This window comes from Marmota marmota, unplaced genomic scaffold (assembly GCF_001458135.2).
Source record: "Marmota marmota marmota unplaced genomic scaffold, marMar, whole genome shotgun sequence".
Taxonomy (NCBI): domain Eukaryota; kingdom Metazoa; phylum Chordata; class Mammalia; order Rodentia; family Sciuridae; genus Marmota; species Marmota marmota.
In genome coordinates this window covers 3,211,658-3,221,302 of record NW_026000164.1, presented here as the reverse complement: position 1 = coordinate 3,221,302, position 9,645 = coordinate 3,211,658, and positions in this window count along the sequence as shown.

Sequence of the window (9,645 nt, the reverse complement as noted above, 5' to 3'; positions counted from 1 at the left end):
GTGCAGCTCAACCCCAGGGTGTGTCTGCTCAGAAGACAGGCCTTGCTATCTGAGCTGGGGTGGGGGATACCGAGTCATGAGTCACGGCACTGCCGCGCCAGACTACAGTGATCTTCCAGATCCCCGTGGTGCATCAGGACTGGAAGGCGTGGTGACTCAATGTGGCTCCCCGCAGCTGGGAGTTCAAAAGGGGAGGGGTTGGAGATTGAATCCGAGACCAGGGAATGTAAGGTTCGCAGAGTTCCCTAGTGGACAAAGTATGGGCTCCTCCACCATGAGTGGAACCCAGGGGAGGCCTCTGGGGTACAGTCTTCCAGCAGTGACTGGCAATTTCTGGGCCCGGAGGGGGTGCTGATCTAGAATCCCCAGGTGAACTGGCATTCAGCAAAGAGCCTGGAGCCCACTGAAGCCCGAACCCTGCCCCAGGAATTCCATCTTCGGAATTGCCTCTGTCCCTCCAGCAATCCAGAGAGTGGAGCATGAATCTCCAGATGACCCTACCTAAACTGCTGGGAAGCTGTTTTAACTTTTAACTCCAATGGAAACAATTCTTTAACTTTTTATCCAGATATTCATTCTCTCTCTTTCTCCCTCTCTCTTTCCCTCTCTCACTCTCTCTTTTTCTTTTCTGTGTTTAATCATGACCTTAATGTTTCAAGGACATTTATACATACTCATTTAGCCCACGGCCAGCACAGGCTTCATAAATGAAGGTTCAGCCATGTGAGAAATCCTCAGGGAGTTTGAATTAAAGAGACAGGCTCTAATTACCTTTAAACCAGCCCCAGGTTTAGACAGGCTCTAATTACCTTTAAACCTAGCTCCAACCTCCAGCTACCTATTATGGTATCGAGGTTTACTGAAGAGGAGAGAGAGAGAGAGAGAGAGAGAGAGAGAGAGAGAGAAACACGCCAGGGAGTGGACTTTTATTGAACAAAAAATTCTGGAGAAAAAACCCTGCAATGGGGATTAAGGGGGGCAGTGTCCCAAGGACAGGTGCGAGGATTGGGTCTTTGGGCAGTGGCCAGACACGCCTACACATGGACAAGCCCTCAGACCTGAGAAGGGTGGGGAAAGCTCTGGACACAAAGATGTTCTAAGCACCTCTCGCCCAGCCAGGGAGGTAACTCAAATCACGTGCGAGGATGGCCTCCCACATACTCATTTATTTTTTCTCCCAATTTGTAGCATTTTTGAAGCCAGTTATTTTTCATGGATCAGTTTTTTGATGACTAGGATGTTTGATTAACATATTTCAGTTTTGTTTTATACTCTTTGATTTTTACTCTTTAAAAATTTTACTTTATATATATATATTTTTCCTCTCACTGGTTTCCCTCAATTCTCTTTCTCTCTTCTCTTCTGCTAATGATTAATCACTTTTGTTCTTTCACTCTTCCTTTAATTTTTTACTTCTAACATCTCTTTTCCCCTATTATCCTCACATCCTATATCACTTCCGTTCTCTTTTTGTTCACTCTTCAGAATTGTAAACTCTTCTCTAACCTACTGTTTTTATTGTAGGCAATAACCAATCATATCATTTCTGTTTATTGTGACAATTAACATTGTAGACATCATAGCAGGAAATATTTAATTTTATGCTTTACATTGTTTGAACTGGGTTTTGTTATTATTTGTCTTCCCCTAAATGATAAGGCACTGAAAACCTTCAGAGATGCTATAAGTCCACAGGGTAGAAACTCTACAACCTCAGATCCACAGTATTAAAAGGGTAAACACACAAAGGGAACAAATTTCTCCCAAATGAACCAAGATACTCCAATAACAGAATCCATTGACAACACAGTGGAAGAAATGTCAGAGAAGGAGCTTAGAATGTATGTAGTTAAACTGATCTGTGAGATAAAGAACAATATAAGAAGTGAAATCAGAGAGAAAATACAGAAAATGAAAGATCACTTCAACCAAGAGATAGAAAGTGAAAAATAAATCAAGCAGAAATCCTTGAAATGAAGGAATCCATAAACCAAATTAAAAATTCAATTGAAAGCATAATCAACAGACTAGATCACTTGGAAGACAGAGTTTCAGGCAATGAAGACAAAAATATATAATCCTGAAAACAGCTGACCATGGAGAAAAGATGTTAAGAAACCATAAATAGAGCTTCCAAGAAATATAGAATAACCTGAAAAGACGAAATTTAAGATTTATTGGGCAGGGGTGGTGCTGGGGCTGTAGCTCAGTGGTAAAGTGCTTGCCTCACATGTGTGAGGTGCTGGGTTCAATCCTCAGTACCACATAAAAAAAATAAAGATACTGTGTGTTCATCTACAACTCAATAAATATTTTTTTAAAAGATTTATTGGGATAAATGAAGCCTTGGGGATACAAATGAAAGGAATTCACAGTCATTTCAATGAAATAATATCAGAAAATTTTCCAAACCTGAAGAATGAAGTGAAAAATCAATTATAGGAGGTTTATAGAACCCCAAATATACAAAAGCACAACAGACCCACACCAAGGCATATTATTTTTTAAAAATGCCTAACATACAGAATAAGGATAGAATCTTAAAGACTGCTCACTTGAAGAAAAACAACAGGTAACAATTAGAGGGAAACCAATCCAGATCTCAGCTGATTTCTTACCATATCCCCAAACCTAGAAGGTTTTGGAATAATATATATCAAGCTCTGAAAGAAAATGGATGGCAGTCAAGAATATTATACTCAGCAAAAGTAAGCTATAGAATTGATGATGAAATGAAAACACTCCATGATAAACAAAATTTTTTTTAAAAAAATCACAACTAGAAAGCCAGTATTACAAAACATACTCAATAAGATATTCCATGAAAAATTACACTGAAAACCAGCAAAAGGAGGAACTACACTAGAAATATAGTCAATCAAAGGAGAAACTAATTCAAAACCAAAACCAGAATTAAATCAAAATGACAGGGAATAAAAACCATATCTCAATAATAACATTGAATGTAAATGGCCTAAACTCATCAATCAAAAGACATAGACCTGCAGATTGAATTAAAATCCAAGACCAGGGGCTGGGGATGTGGCTCAAGCAGTAGCGCGCTTGTCTGGCATATGTGTGGCCCGGGTTCGATCTTCAGCACCACAATATAAACAAAGATGTTGTGTCCGCCAGAAAACATGCCAAAAAAAAAAAAAAAAAAAAAAATTTAAATAAAAAAAATCCAAGACCAAAATATGCTATCTCCAAAAGACTTACCTCATAGGCAAAGATATCCATAGACTTAAGTTAAAAGGATGGGAAAAAACATTTCATTCACATGGATCTCATAAATAAGCAGGGGTTTCTATCCTCATATCAGATAAAGTGGACTTCAAGCCAAAGTTAATCAGAAGGGACAAAGAAGGACATTTCATACTGCTTAAGGGAATTATAAATCAACAAGACATAACAATTATAAATATTTATGCACCAAACAGTGGACCATCTAAATACATCAAACAAATCTTCTCAATTTCTAGAATCAAATAGACCACAACACAATAATACTGAGTGGCTTTAGCACACCTCTCTACCTCTCTCACCACTGGATAGATCCTCCAAACAAAAACTAAATAAAGAAACTATAGAAATAAAAAAAATAATTAATAATTTAGACTTAACAATATATAGAGAATATTTCATCCATCAACAAGTGAATATACTTTCTTCACAGCAGCACATGGATCCTTCTCTAAAATAGACCGTATCTTGGGCAACTCTTAGCAAATACGAAAAAACAGAGATAATAACTTGCATTCCAACAGATCATGATGGAATTAAATTAGAAATCAACAATAAAATAAAAAATAGAAGCTACTCTACCACCTAGAGAATAAATAATATGTTATTGAATGATGAATGGATAGCAGAAGAAATTAGGGATGAAAAAAATATTTACGGGTAAATGAGAATAGTGATACAACACATCAAAATCTCTGGGACACTATGAAGGCAGTGCTAAGATAAAAGTTCATTGCATTAATCTCATTCCTTAAAAGAACAGAAAGTCAACAAATAAATAACCTAGCGTTACATCTTAAAGCCCTAGAAAAAGAAGAAAAATTAACACCTAAAGAAATAGAAAACAGGAAATAATTACATCAGAGCTGAAATTAAAACAAAAGAAATAATCCAAAATATTGACAAAACATAAAGTTCTTTGAAAAAAAATAAATAAAATAGATAAACCCTTAGCCAAGCTAACAAAGATTAAGAGAAAACTCAAATTACTAAAATCCATGATGAAAAAGGAAATATCTCATAGGACACAAAGGAAATATAGATGATAGTCAGGAACTATTTTGAAAATTTATGCTCTAATAAAATAGAAAGAAGACATCAATAAATTTCTGGAGACATACGATCTACTCAGAATGAATCAGGAGGACATCGAAAATTTAAATGAATAAATTTCAAGCAGTGAAATTGAAGATGTCATCAAAAGCACAGGACCAGATGAATTCTCAGTGGACTTCTACTAGACCTTCAAAGAAGATCTAGTAGAACTTCCAAACTTCCTCAAATTATTCCATGAAGTAGTAAAGGAGGGAGCACTTCCAAACTCATTCTATGAAGCTAATATCACCCTGATACCAAAACCAGACAAAGACACATCAAAGAAAGAAAACTTCAGACCAATATCTCTGATGAACATAGATGCAAAAATTCTTAATAAAATATTGGCAAATCGTGTACAAAAACATATTTAAAAGATAGTGCACAGTGACCATGTAGGATTAATTCCAAGGATGCAAGGTTGGTCAACATATGGAGGTCAATAAACATTATTCTTCACATCAACAGACTTAAAGACAAGAATCATATGATTATCTACATAGATGCAGAAAAAGCATTTGACAAAATACAATATCAATTCATGTTCAAAATACTAGAAAAACTAGGGATAGTAGGAACATACCTCAACATTGCAAAAACTATCTATGCTAGACTCAGGGCCAACATCATTCTAAATGGAGAAAAATTGAAAGAATTTTTTCTAAAAACTGGAACATGACTGGGATACCCTCATTCACCACTTCTATTCAACATAGTCTTGGAAACCCTAGCCTGAACAACTAGACAGAAGAAAAAAATTAAAGGGATGCAAATAGAAAAATAAGAACTCAAACTATCCCTATTTGCCAGTGACATGATTCTATATTTAGAAGACCCCCCAAAAACAAAATTTCCACCAAAAACTCTAGAACCCATAAATAAATTCAGCAAGGAAACAGGATATAAAGTTAACCCATAGTTCAATTGCATTCCTACATATCTGTAATGAATCAACTGAAATAAAAATTAGAAAAACTATTCCATTCACAATAGCCTCAAAAAAAATAAAATGTTTGGGAATCAATCTAACAAAAGAGGTGAAAGTCCTCTACCATGACAACTATAGAACTCTAAAGGAAGAACTTGAAGAAGACATTAGAAGATGGAAAGATCTACCATGTTCTTGGATAGGCAGAATTAATATTGTCAAAATGGCCATATTACCAAAAGCACTATACAGATTTAATGCAATTCCTATTAACTTTCTGATGAAATTTTTCATAGAAATAGAAAAAGCAGACATGAAATTCATTTGGAAGAATAAGAGTCCCAGAATAGCCAAAGCAGTACTCAGTGAAAAAAATCGAAGCAGGTGGCATCACAATACCAGACCTTTAATACTACTCCAGAGCTATAGTAACAGAAATGGCATGGTATTGGCAACAAAACAGATATAAGACCAATGGTACAGAATAGAAGACACAGAGACAAACCCACATAAATACAGCTATGTCATACTAGACAAAGGCACCATAAACAGACATTGAAAAAAAAGCCTCTTCAACAAATGGTGCTGGGAAAACTGGAAATCCATAACAAAATGAAATCAGATCTCTATTTCTCATCCTCTGCAAAACTCAACTCAAAGTGAATCAAGGATGTGGGCATTAGACAAGAGACCCTATGCCTACTGGAAGAAAAAGTAGGCCCAAATCTCCATCATGTTGGCTTAAGGAATGAATCCCTCAATATGACTCCTAAAGTACAAGAAGTAAAACTAGGAGTCAATAAATGGGATGGGATCAAACTAAAAAGCTTCTTCCAGCAAAGGAAGCAATCAAGAACTTGAAGAGAGAGCCTACAGAATAGGAGAAAATATTTGCCACATATGCCTCAGATAGAGCATTAATCTCCAGAATAAATAAAGAAATTTTTAAAAACTTAACACCAAGAAAAAAAAACAAAAAGAAAAACAAATAGTCCAATCAATAAATGGGCAAAGAAACTAACAGACACTTCACAGAAGAAATATGGTCAGTCAACAAACATAAAAAATGGTTCAACATCTCTAGTAATTAGAGAAATGAAAATTAAAACTACACTGAGATTTCTTCTCACTCCAGTCAGAATACAAGTAACAATCACATTGGTGAGGATGTGGGGGAAAAGGTACACTCATACATTGCTAGTGGGACTGCAAATTGATGCAACCACTCTGTAAAGTGATATGGAGATTCCTTAGAAAACTTGAAATGGAACCACCATTTGACCCAGTTATCCCACTCCTCAGGATGTACCCAAAGGACTTAAAATCAGCATACTACAGTGATGCAGCCACATCAATGTTTATAGCAGCTCAATTCGCAATAGCTAGGCTACAGAACCAACCTAGGTGCCCTTCAACAGATGATTGGAGAAAGAAAATGTGGTACATATACACAGTGGAATATTACTTAGCCAAAAGTAGGAATGAAATTATCACATTTACTGGTAAATGGATGGAACTGGAGACTATCAATAAACCAATCCCCAAACCAAAGGCCAAATGACCTCTGATATGTGGATGCTAACTCACAATAGGCATTGGGAGGGAGGAGTGGAGGTTCACTGGGTTGGACAGTGGGGACCAGGGGAAGAGGAAGAGAGGATGGGAATAGGAAAGACAGTAGAATGAATTGGAATTTAACTTTCCTATGTTCATATAGGAGTAGAAGACCAGTGTGACTCCACATCATCTGCAACCACAAAAATGAGAAGTTATACTCCGTGTATGTATGTCAAAATACATTCTACTCTCATGCATAAGTAAAAAGAACAAACAAAAAAATTTAGACTATTATTACAGTTAAAAATTTGTCACTTTGACTGTTTTCCTGGCCTCTATGTAATGTATTTCTCCTCTGATCTTTATTAACTTCCTCCTTCTGCTAACTTTGAACTTTGTATTTTCTAGCTCTTTGAGATATAAAGTTAAGTTAGTTGAAATCTTTTGTCTTAATGCACGTGTTTATTTATTCTGCTATGTGGGCATTATCTGAAACATTATTTTGCTGCTTCATAGGTTGTATTATATTTCCATTTTCATTCGTCTCAAGATATTTTATCTTTCCCTTTTGATCTCTGCTTTGATCCATTGGTTTTTCAGGAGTTTGTTGTTTAATTTCCAAATCTCTGTGAATTTTCCATTTTCCCTTGTTGAGAGCCACAGCCGAAGGGGCCCCAGCAAACTTCCAGCTGCCAGCTGATGATTGGCTCACAGTGGCCCCAGCAACTTCTAGCTGCCAACTGATTGGCTCCTCTGCGGTGATGCTCATTGGGCTGTTTCCCTGCCCTTTCAGACCACGGAGCTGCTCATTGGGGGACTTTTTTGGCTCCGCCCACACGACCCAGCCAATCGGCCTCAAGAGCAGGAGGAGTGGGGGAGGTGGAGAGGCTTGTGGGAAGCTGGTGGTGGCAGTTGGGCTCTGAAGGTTTTTCCTGAGGAGCTGTTTTGTTTGGCATGTGTGGTTCTAAAAATAAAGTTCGTTTCTTTTGACAAGTGGCTCCTGAATTGTGCCCAGCCAGACTGCGGCATTCCCTCATGTTATTGATCCCAGTTTTTTGTTGTTGGGGTTGGAAAAGATGTTGGATATGGCTTCTGTCTACTCAAGTTTGTTAAGATGTGTGCTGTGGCCTAGCTGTGATCTATCCTAGACACTTTTCCTGAGCACATGAAAGAATGTGTCTTCTGATGTCATAGGGAAGAGTGTTCCGTGGTGTCTGGTAAGTCCATTTGGTTATAGTGATGTTTACGTTCACTATTGATTCTGTCTGGATGAGCTACCCATTGTAGAAGATGGGGTATAAGAATCCCCTACTCTTGGTGTATTTCTACATATTTCTCCCTTCAACTCTGTTCAAATTTGACTCTCTCAGTACTTAGGTGCTCAATATTGAGTGCATGTGTCTGTATAATTGTTATATCCTCTTAATTAACACCTCATCATTATATGATGATCTTGTCTCTTGTGACAGTTTTTGTCTAGGTATATATCCCTTACCGTTTGAATCATGATGTCCCCACCAAATCTATATGTTGAAATCTGCTGAGAGCCACAGCCTAGTCGGAATGGCCCCTGGCATTTTGCCAGAAGTAATGGTTGAGAGGTGAGCCATTAAGATAATGTTGGATTGATTCAATTGTATATTAGACCTTTACTGTCTGGTATAGGGCAGCTCTTGCTGCCTCTGGTGCCCACTACTTTGGAGTTCCCGTTGAGTTCTTGTGGGATTCGGAGAGTGGGTGCGCGCACAGCCTGGTGGGGGGAGTTCCAGTTGGTGTGTGGTGTGTTCCTGGAGGAGCTGCGTGGGTGGCGTTCGGGAGAGTTCCCGGGGAGCATGTGTGGAGTGTGCTGGTGGAGTTCGGAAATAAAGTTTGTTCCTGCTTGAGTGGCTCGTGATTTATGCCCAGCCAGACTGCGGCATTTGGTGGCCCATATGGGGAACGCCTGAAGCTCGGAGGTAAGTGAAATTGCTTGCCCTTGAGGGAAGGCGAGAAAATAGGTGAACATTTCAAAAAACAATGTGTTCTTGTTTTGATTTGTTTTGTTTTTGTTTCAAGCTGCCTATCCCTAGAACTTTCTCAGGTAAACTGGGAAAAATGGTTGGCTCAAGGTTTGAAGTTGTTCGGCCCTGAGGAAGAGATAGAGATAGACCACGAAAATACATTTCAAGAAAATAGGAAAATTGATACAATGATTTTTTGTTCTGTTATTGTTTCATTCTGTTTCGGTTTTGTTTTGTGTTAACTTGTTGGGTTGCGTTATCTTTATAGTGGATTATAAATTAGTAAAAAACAAACCGAAAGAGTGTTAAGTAAATTGTTAGAGGTTCAGACCATGGAGAAAGACATTTTAGATCAAGTAAAAGAGAAGGTCTCTTGAGCTAGCCAGAAAAAGGAAGAAAATTTAAAGGAGGAAGAACTATCAGGGAAAAAGTTACAACAGGAGGCTGCTACTAACACCTTTCTATCACCAGAGGGCGTAAGTGTCCAACCAACAGCTCCACCTATAGAGACAACATATGCTATGGGGCCCCCAACCCCCGTAGTTGATAGATGGGATCATGAGACAGGACCTCAAAGATTAGCATGCCCTGTACTTGAGCAGGCAGGAGGGCAGTGAATTTACCGTGCTTTAGATTTCAAAACAGTGAAACAGTTAAAGGAGGCTGTAACAACCTATGGTCCCCAAGCACCCTTCACTGTAAGCATGGTCGAATCCATTACCAACTTGGACATGATGCCAGCAGACTGGGCTAGCATGTGTAAAGCTGTGCTAAATGGAGGGCAATACCTGTTATGGAAGGTTGCCAATGAGGAATTTTGCA